Source organism: Triturus cristatus, chromosome 5_1 (genome assembly GCF_964204655.1).
Source record: "Triturus cristatus chromosome 5_1, aTriCri1.1, whole genome shotgun sequence".
NCBI lineage: Eukaryota > Metazoa > Chordata > Amphibia > Caudata > Salamandridae > Triturus > Triturus cristatus.
Window position 1 is genome coordinate 148,813,156 of NC_140587.1, and position 9,647 is coordinate 148,822,802.

General features: G+C 41.3%; 1 long non-coding RNA gene across 1 annotated transcript; it reads left to right on the forward strand.

Moving 5' to 3' along the window:
• The first annotated feature begins 72 nt into the window (after positions 1–72).
• LOC146830442 (uncharacterized) lies at positions 73–7,474 on the forward strand. Its single transcript, XR_014961429.1, has 2 exons — positions 73–130; positions 6,765–7,474. It is a non-coding gene; the product is annotated as an uncharacterized LOC146830442 (long non-coding RNA).
• Positions 7,475–9,647: the final 2,173 nt, after the last annotated feature.

Here is a 9,647-nt window from a genome sequence, read left to right on the forward strand (position 1 = left end):
TTCTACTTGAAGTGTTGCATAGCTCTTTCGTGGAAACGAGAGCGAGTTGTTCTGTCTTCTGTGTCTACTGTAGAACAATCAGGACAAGTGACGGTTACAGAGAACGTTTCAATAGCTTTAATGTTTTCAGGTATGGAAAACCCGAATACTCTGGTTTAGTGTGTGGAGTGGAACAGATAGGGTATGGAAAACGCGTAATAAAAAATTGTCAACTAGGTATATTGTGGTGAACAGTGGTTTTATGTCAAGTACTTTACCTATTTTGTTTTGCGAACGTCGAAACCTAGCCTACAAGAGAATCTAAACAAGCATTTGCAATGCAATAGGTCTCGCATTGGTTAAATTTAAAGCTATTGGCGTTGCAAAAGAGAATGCTTGTTATTTTTTTTTCCATAAAAATATTCTAGCAGAAGCATAAGTAATAAAAGAAAATCAATTAAGCAAGGATTTAGTTAAGTACCCGTTACTAATTTTCTATGTGGAGTTATAAACTGATGTGTATTTTCCAAATAAAGAACTGCACCTTTAATGCAATTATACAGAGAAAGATTGTATCTGAGTATACGTTTGTAATTGTTGTTTTTGGAAGTTTTTTTTTGTGTGTGTAAGTTTGTGTTTGAATAAGGCACCATTGTTGTTTAAGTAGCTGCATTTCTTAAATATTGATAAATAAACAACAATGGTGCTGCACTGCATAGAGAAGTTAGAATGGGGGTGTTAATTATTGGATTAAAGAAGCAGGGTACAGCATTGTTTAGAGGAGGAAGAATAAGGAATTACCAGTAGGAAGAGGGAAACCGCTGTAGCACTGCCCATACAAATTTGACTTAAAATGAGGAATTAGCGTGGAGGCTAGAGAAGCATGTAGCAGCAGTGTGTAGGGTGTTTTGAATGATAAATTCCATATGACAGAAAAGAAAAGGCAGCAGTAATGTATAGCACTTTTATAATGATGAATTACCTATTATTTCAGAGAAGTAGCTATCAGCATTGTGTAGAGCTGTTCGAATGAGGATTTCCCGATGTGAGCAGAGAAGCAGCTAGTAGCATTGCATAGAGCAGTTCAAATAAGGAATTACCAGTGGGAGTAGAGTGCAGCATTGCGTAGTCTATTTAGAATGTTATATTTGGGACCAGAGAAGCATGTAGTAGCACTGTTTAGTATTAAATCTGTTTTATTGACAAATACAGAGCAGAGAACAAATAGAGTCGCCTACAACCCAGCGGGCCGACAAGTTAAAATTCAGCTGTGCAAGCAAACCAATGATAATAGTAGGACTTTTAAATATTAAACACAGCAAGCCGCCTACAACCCAACAGGGCCGGCCGCGTCTTAAGAAAGATGGTAACTAATAGACAGTGCTGTGGGTGAACGCCCAAGTAAATTGAAAAGCAAGAGGTCACGGGGGCCATTTGGCGGTAGTCTCTGTGTGGTATTCCGAATTTCAACACTGAACGAAACCAAAATAAAGTGATACAGCAAAGCAATCAAAGCAAGACCCTTACCCTCCCCCCGCTCCTTCTCCTCAGTCCAGGTACCCTGTATTCTGCAGCAAAGCCACCACGTCAGGAGGTGGAAGGGGACCAATAACCTACACACTTATGGGATAATCGAGGTGTTGTCAGGGACCAGTTTGAGAATGCGGAGGTATTGTGGGCAAGTCAGTTCTCGAAATTCTGTGGAGAGAATAGCCAAGAAAGGAGCCCAGGTTTTGGCATAATCTGCATTCTTCCCTGCTGCCGCCATAGAGAGTTTCTCCATCGCTAAAAGGTTTAGTAGCACTGTTTAGATGTTTTCTAATGGTGAATTACAACTGGGAATAGAGAAGAGGCTAGTATCACTTCATTAATTACCAAATGGTTTGTATAAGCAGCTGCAGCATTGTGTAGTGTACTTAGAATGTGAAATTTCCATTGGGACCAGAGAAGTAAGGAGCAGCACTGCTTAGAATATTGTGAATGTGGAATTATTAGTGCTTGTGCGTGGCTAGGCATAAACAGACCTCTAAATAAATTGCAGCCTGTGAAGCTAAAGCTTCTATCACAATGCAATCACTGCATTCGGCAGTTAAAAAAACCTGCAAAAGCATTATACTTTATGAATTAAAAGACAGCAAGTACAAAGCAATATGTTTTCATATTGTGACAGCATGGCATGGTGCAGTAAAAGGTGCCCTTACACAATATGGTGAAGCCAAAGATTGGTTCACAATGCAATCACACCCTGCTGCAGTTTAAAAAAATAAATAAAACATGAATAAATCATAAAACATGAAAACAAAATAAAAATGCATTGTACTTTTTAAAATTAAATTCAGCAAGTATGAAGTAATATGTTTTAATATTGTGACCACGTGTCACATGGCCATAAAAGGTGCCCTTACTCCGTATGTTAGATAAAAACATAATGCAAATGCCCAAAGAATGGTGCCGTTCTAACTTATGGCAGATGAAAACATCACGCTATAGTGTTTTAATTAAAAGAGGACTTTAAAAATACAGCAAGTACATACCAATATACCTGTGGAAAATTACATAAATTAATGATGCAATTTTTTAGTTATCAGGGTTTGTGCGTGTTAATATTATGCAAAAACACCAATTGAGGGACAGAATGTGCCAGGTATGCCCAGACGTGGGTCCTGGGCTCACTGTTACACTGGAATCAAGCTATCCTTGCTGAAGAGGAGGTGAAACCCCGAAACCGGTTCTAGGATGCTTGTTTCCGGTCCAGGGAGGACCTGGCTTGGCAGTTCAGGCTGGACTGTTCCCATGAGGCACAGGGTCAAGACTGATTTGCACATAGCCAGGTCTAAACTGGGGTGGCATGGTGAGCAAAAGAATGATGGATTTAACCCAGATCTCTTGACTGGGGGTGAATGTTTTGATTTGTCCTGTATTCCGTCCATCAATTGTGTGTCTTTTGCTTTCTCGTGTTAATATTATGACAGCATGTAATGGTGCCGCAAAAGGTGCCCTTATACAAAGCAATATACAACATCAAAAATGCATTAATCATTTTTAATTTGTTTACGGATTGTTCGTGCTTTGGCATAAACACACTGAACAATCAATTTCAGCTCGTGAAGCCAATGAATGCATTACAGCTTCTGCGTGCAAAGATACAAACAAACAGAAAAAAATAAAGGCTGTGGTTTATATTAATATACTTTTCTGAATTTAAATATAGCAAGTACGAAATAACATGTTTTAATATTGATAACGTTTAACATAGATCAGGCTGCAATATTTTTTCTGGACATGTTTGTTGAGAAAATGCTGCTAATGAAAAATTAGGCAAATATATGGCTGCTGCTGTTGTTAACCTTACACCTTATGGAAGATGAAAACATACCGCTAATGCCAGAAGGAATTTATTTTACATTGGTGACAGCGTGTTATGCTTGCGGGTAAAGGTGCCCTTCCACTTTATAGGAAATAAAAACATTATGGTATAGCATAACAGTATATTATGATGCACTATCAGGACCAGACACCATTATCAAAACCTATAGTAAAATGCGTTTCCTTTGTTGAAGCTGGATGCAAGTGTGCTACGCAGGGAAATAATTTTGACCCTTTGCTGGAATTTAGCAACTAATTGTGAAATGGAGCATCATCGGGTTAAGAAGATGTTCTGTTTACAGTCTGGATGCTAATTCCAAGTCTACAGAAGATGCAGACGCTGATAATCTTCAAAGCCCTTCCCATACCAGTGCCAAACAGGATGCTCAATGGGAGTGTTTTGCAAAGTAAAACACTCCCATTGAGCATGCACACACAATGCCATGTGTGTGCTGTTGACATAAAAAGCCACCGAAGCAGAAATGTACAATAAATGTCATGTTTTCTACAGTAAATATGAACGTAAGGGTGGGACTGATAGAGCTTTAAGGGGGGTCGGTTGGATCTACGGATTGCCTTTGGAGATATGGACCTTTGATTTGCATGTATGTCACTTTTTGTATCAATGTGGAATATGCTTAACCTGGACTATTCTCATGCGATGTAATTCTGAATGGTGCTGTTTGTTTGGTTACGTTGAAAACTCAATAAAATTGATTATAAAAAAAAATATATGAACGTAAATAGTAATGAACAAAACAGACCGGTTTAGATGTAATAATATTAATATATACACACCGAACAAGTGGTTGAGCCAGTAAACAAGTATTATGATATAATGAACTCCCATGCAATTAGCCTTACAGGAGCCTATGTACAACAATAAAAAATCATTAATTAATAAAGCATAATTTATTTTTTATATTTTTTTCCGTGCTGGGGCATAAGCAAACTGGAAAATGAATTTTAGCCTGTGAAAGCAATTAATTCATTACGGTTTGTGGGTGCCGGTATATAAACAAACTGAAAAAAATATTGCAGCCTGTGGTTTACATTATTATACTTTGTAAATTAAAATTCAGATAGTATGAACCTATCAATATTTTTAATATTATGACAGCGCGTCACAGTGCCATAAAAGTTGGCCTTATAAGAAGCAATATAGAACCAAAAGAAATTATAAACCAAATTTCAATTTATTAGGGTTTGTCCGTGCTGGGGCATAAACACACAGAAAAATACATTTGAGCCTTTGAAGCCAATTAATGATACAAACAATCCCATAAAAAATTGCAGCCCTTGGTTTACATTATTATACTTAGTAAATTAAAATACAGCAATAACAAAGCTAAAAGTTTTAATATTATGACAGCGTGTCACGGTGCTGTAAAAGGTGCCCTGACTTGAAGCAATACAAATAAAAAATGTGATTAATTCATAAAGCAAATAGAATTTTATTAGGGGCATAAACACACTAAAAATGAATTTCAACCCAGGAAGCCAATAAATCCTTTATGTTTTGTGCATGCTAGGATATAAAGAAACCGAATGTTAAAAAAAAAAAATGCAGCCCATGGTTTACGTTTATAAACAAAAAAAAACATACACGTATAAAGGGCACTTACAGAACATGAACGATTAAAGAAAAAAATCGAACACAAAAATATTTGTGCAATATAAATGAAAGAGAACCTTCAGTAACAAAACATATTGTAATTTTTAGTGTTTATGCGTGCTGGGGCACAGCCCGTAAAAACAATCGCGTAACAAAAACAATCACATAACTATAACGTAAAGCATCGGTTCATGCTGAGATTTATATAACAAAATGCATACCCGTAAAAAGGACACTTACACAGTGCGGGCGATTACATTAAATAGTGTATTACAGTAAAGCAAATTGTAAAATAATTACATCTTCTGCAGCTTCCCAATCCGCAAAAGGCAGACAGCAAGTCATGCCTGCTTCAGCAACTGTAAAGAAGACATTATCTAAATAGTGCTCACAAACTGGTAATAAAACATAGAGAGGAAGGACATATGTAAAGGGCGCTGTCCTCATTGGGTGGTAACAACAGAACAGAGCAAACTGCTAAGGAGGGACTAATAAGCCTTTTCGCGAATCAAAACCCATAATTTACAAAGAACAGTAACATGAGCCTATTTAAAAAGATTGGCAGAAAATGGGTAGAGCTTCAAGTCCATACCAGAATACAGCATGTCTCGAAGAGACAGCGCAAGCGCTGCCTAGGCAAGACCTAGAAAGATTCAATTAGACATTAAATCTCACAACCAGTAGCACCAATATTCTTCATTTCAACAGCACAGGATAACTAACAACCGTGTATTGATTAACCTAAATTAAACATGATTAGCAGCCCTAATCAGTAATCTCTTCTTCTCATTTCTGCTTTGTCAGATTTGATAAAGACTGCAGAACCTTCATCAAGTTGAGGACGTGGTCTTCCAAGACCTGAAAAACAAGTGGCAGTGTGATAGCTTAATTACTGTTCAAAGAATTGCTATTCTGGATTTAGAGAATGATGACACTATTGTTCAAAGGCAGTTTATCTATCAGTTAAATGAGAGAGAATGTTATGAGAAAGTGGAAAAAGATGTGATCTTGAATACTAACTGAGTAATATGACATGTTAGGAGACTGGAGAGATCATGGTGTTATTGAATAGGAAGAGTGCAGGTTCTTCTATAGTGAACTTCCCAAAAGTCCCACTCTTTATTTACCCCCGAGTTACACAGAAATGCTGTTGACCTCCCCTGGTTGGCCTATAGTATCGTCCCGGGCATGCCTGCTGCAAAAGACATCTAAACATATAGTTACCTTCTACACCCATACGTTACTGGAATGCCATCATTCATCCAGGACAGTCAGGATTTCTTATATGTTATCGAAGACATCCACCTGGAGGAAGAATATATAATTTTGACACTAGATATGGGCAACCTATATACAGGTAAATGGACTGCATGTGGATTTCACCGATGGCCGCATTGATGCAGAAGGTAGTGCATCATTTTGTATACCTCCTCTATTCTGCATGAAAGTATTAATTGAATAACCTACTTATTATAATACTAATTGTGTGCTGTGATATATTAATATTAACCAACCTGCCTACATACATTACATGTGGGAACTTGCTATTTGCATAGCAAAATAACTTTAATAACTAAAATACGTACGCATATTAACAGTAGTGTATGTGATAATTAGATATCGCATGCTTTATGTTGCTTTTGTGACGTTTGCACCTTTGTGGAGGACCGTAAAGGTGAACATACTGCTTTAAATGTCGCTATACGCTAGGAAAATACTAATACGTAAAGGAATTAGTGAGGGTATAACATTAGAAGCATCATTTCTTTGTATTAATTACTCTTTTGTGTTTGTTTCGCTTAAGTTGACATTTTGGCCTGTCGAAAACATGGCGGCAGAGACCAAGTTCAGAAGTGGCCCCCGTCTCATGAAGCGCAAAGTCAACTGCGCAGAATCGGATGGCTCTGTGAACTTCCTAACGACCTCTGTACTTGCCGTTCCTGTCAAGGATAGGTTATTGGTGGACTGCCAAAGACCCCAGAAGATAGAAAGTGGTATAAATGAACAATAGACTTATTGAACTAGAAGTCGAAATATTGCAACAATAGGGATTTGGTCACAACCGGAAATATATCAGCAAAATCCATGTGAACCTGGACTCTACAAAATCGGACGTTTTTCCCCTGACCAATCACAAACTCTCTCCGCCCAAAAATGTTTCATGTTATCCCGAAATTTATTATAAAAGAGTAGTAGAAGGGAGGGGTATCCCTACGCTATTCGAGACCTTTTCGATGACGGATGCTGGCATGATTTCTGGTCCTTTGATGATCTTTGGGACTGTAACGGGCTGAGCAAAGGACTTTCGGACTCTGAGATCTGGCCTGATCCTTGGACAATTTAACGTCAAAATTCGGTTGTGCTGAGCCAATGAATTAGTGAAAACCCAGATAGCCAGAATAGGTAAATATGGTGTTCAGTGATTTAATTAAATTGATCTAGAAATTCTAAAATTTTAAGAGACAAATGCTAATTTAATGAAAATTTAGATAAACAAATATTGATTAACAGAAATTATGAGTTTGTGGTTCTTTCGAAAAGAGAATAGAGGATTCTGAGTCTTAAATGTGTTTTAGCTGGTTCTAAAATCACCATCAACCAATCCAACTATCAGGTCCGATCGACCAAGTGTGCGGAGTGCCTTGATGTTTAGGATTAGGAATCTATAGGTGGCGAATGTTAATGTATATGATGTAAGATAACTTTTCTTTCCCTATAGGTTATAAGGTCCTCCCACCCACATGTCCAGCGCATCATTCCCCCTCCTGAGTGCAGACCTGTGAAAGAGAAACGTGTGCGTGTTGGTGTTATGGGCCCCACCAATGAATGCATGTGTGAATGAGTTAGTGTGACGGCGGGTCTGCGACGAAGGGAGGATAGTTGTGTTCCCACTTTTTCCCCGAATTGTTGTTTGCGCTGGATCAGCCGCCGTGTGAGATAAGGCTGCTGCAGCCAGGGTAAGGGGCACCGGACTGGTTACATGTGAACACATGTACACACGTGTAAGGGCTGCGCAGGGCAGATTCCTGTCGTGCGCAGCCCAGTAGCAAGTACAGTTAGAATGGTATGGTAAGGATTATGCAGAGTTGGGTGGTGACATGAAATAGGCTTTTTATGTGGGAAGAAACATGTGAGGGAAAGTCAGTGTGCTTTACTGTTTCACTGTAGGAACACTCCATTACTCTCCTATGGAGACAGAGACCACATGGGGTAGTTTCAGTTCCCTAGGGCCTACAAATTCCAGACACACAGCAACGTACACTGTAAGTTGTGTAAAAAGAAGTATTCTGCTGAGTCGAAAGTCATTTCTGTACTGCTTATGGGTCATCCAGAAATGTCATATTCCTGTGACTCATCTCATAACCAGAGCCTGGCCGGGTGTGATCCTGCCACTCTGGATTACTTACCTACCTCCCCAAGCTGTAGCATAAGAGACCTATCCCTTCACTGCAGCATTCCCAAGGGTGAAGGTCTCCTCTCCAGTAGGGAGAGATAGGGGTGAAGCTGCAGGCTATCTATCAGCAGCTGTCATCCGGTGCCAGGCACCAGGCCTGCTCCGGGCCATGAAGACAGCAAGGGTGGGACGGGAGCTCTTCAGAGACCATGTGGTATGAGACCCCTGGACGACGCCATCTTGAAGTATCCCAGATGGCTGTGCAGGAAGGAGGGAGCAGGGGCATAGAGGTGATGTGTCGCTGCAGAATAGAGCAGAAGTGCCTTCCTGCCAGTCCCCTCCAATTTCTCTTAAAAGGTCTTGCACAGGAAGAGGTGCTCTCTCTGGGGTGTGGTCTTGCTGAAGAAGACTGGTGCTGTAACCTGGCGCCATGGGCAGTTGGAAGGAGGAACCCCTTGACAGTCCCAGGACTCTGGACTGCGCCTTGAAGGGAGTCCAGGGCAAGTGAGGAGAAGCCTGGGCCTCTGCGCAAAGAGAAGAGATGCCCAGAAGGAGAACTAGGTGAAAAGCTTGCGCAGGGAGCCAGTGAAGACAGCTCCTTGCTGAGTTCACCATATTGGAGGCAAGGACGGCGGCAAAAAGTGCTCCAGGTTAGCCACCAGGAGCGAGAAGAGGCCAAGATTGTGAAAATCAGCTGCACGTGGGCAGAGATATGCCCCCAAAATTGTAGGCGACATTTGACCTCTGATCAGACCGACAACTAAGTGCGTGAGGCTCTGTCGCTGGTCTTGGATGTGCCCCTGGAGTGGGTCAGGTCCCAGGGGCTGCCACCAGAAGAAGGAGATGCCGGGGAGCGCCATTGTGCCCCCCCCCCCGAAAAGGTGCCTTCGGGGCCAGGCTCTCCATCCTGGGCTCCGGGAAGTAAAGCCTGGGAGCGCCATCACGCTCCCTGTGAAATGGCCCCCCAGGGTGTGCCAAGAGCCTACCCTGACCCCCGCCGAATACTGAAGTTGGGGAGCACCATAGCCCCCCCGTGAAGTGGTGCCGGGGGCCCGGGACCACCAACACCGGGCCCTGCTGAGGTCGGGGAGCGCCGTCGCGCTCCCCGTGAAGAAATACCTGGGGCACGAGACCCCCAACTGCGGGCCCTGCAGAAGAGGAAGTCGGGGAGTGCTGTCGCACTCCCTGTGAAGGTGGGTGGGGCCCAGGACCTTTCCTGGGCCCTGGATGCCTGGAATAGGAGGGGGAGTGCCGTTGAACTGCCCCCGCAGCGGGAAGAAGGAGGGGGGAGTG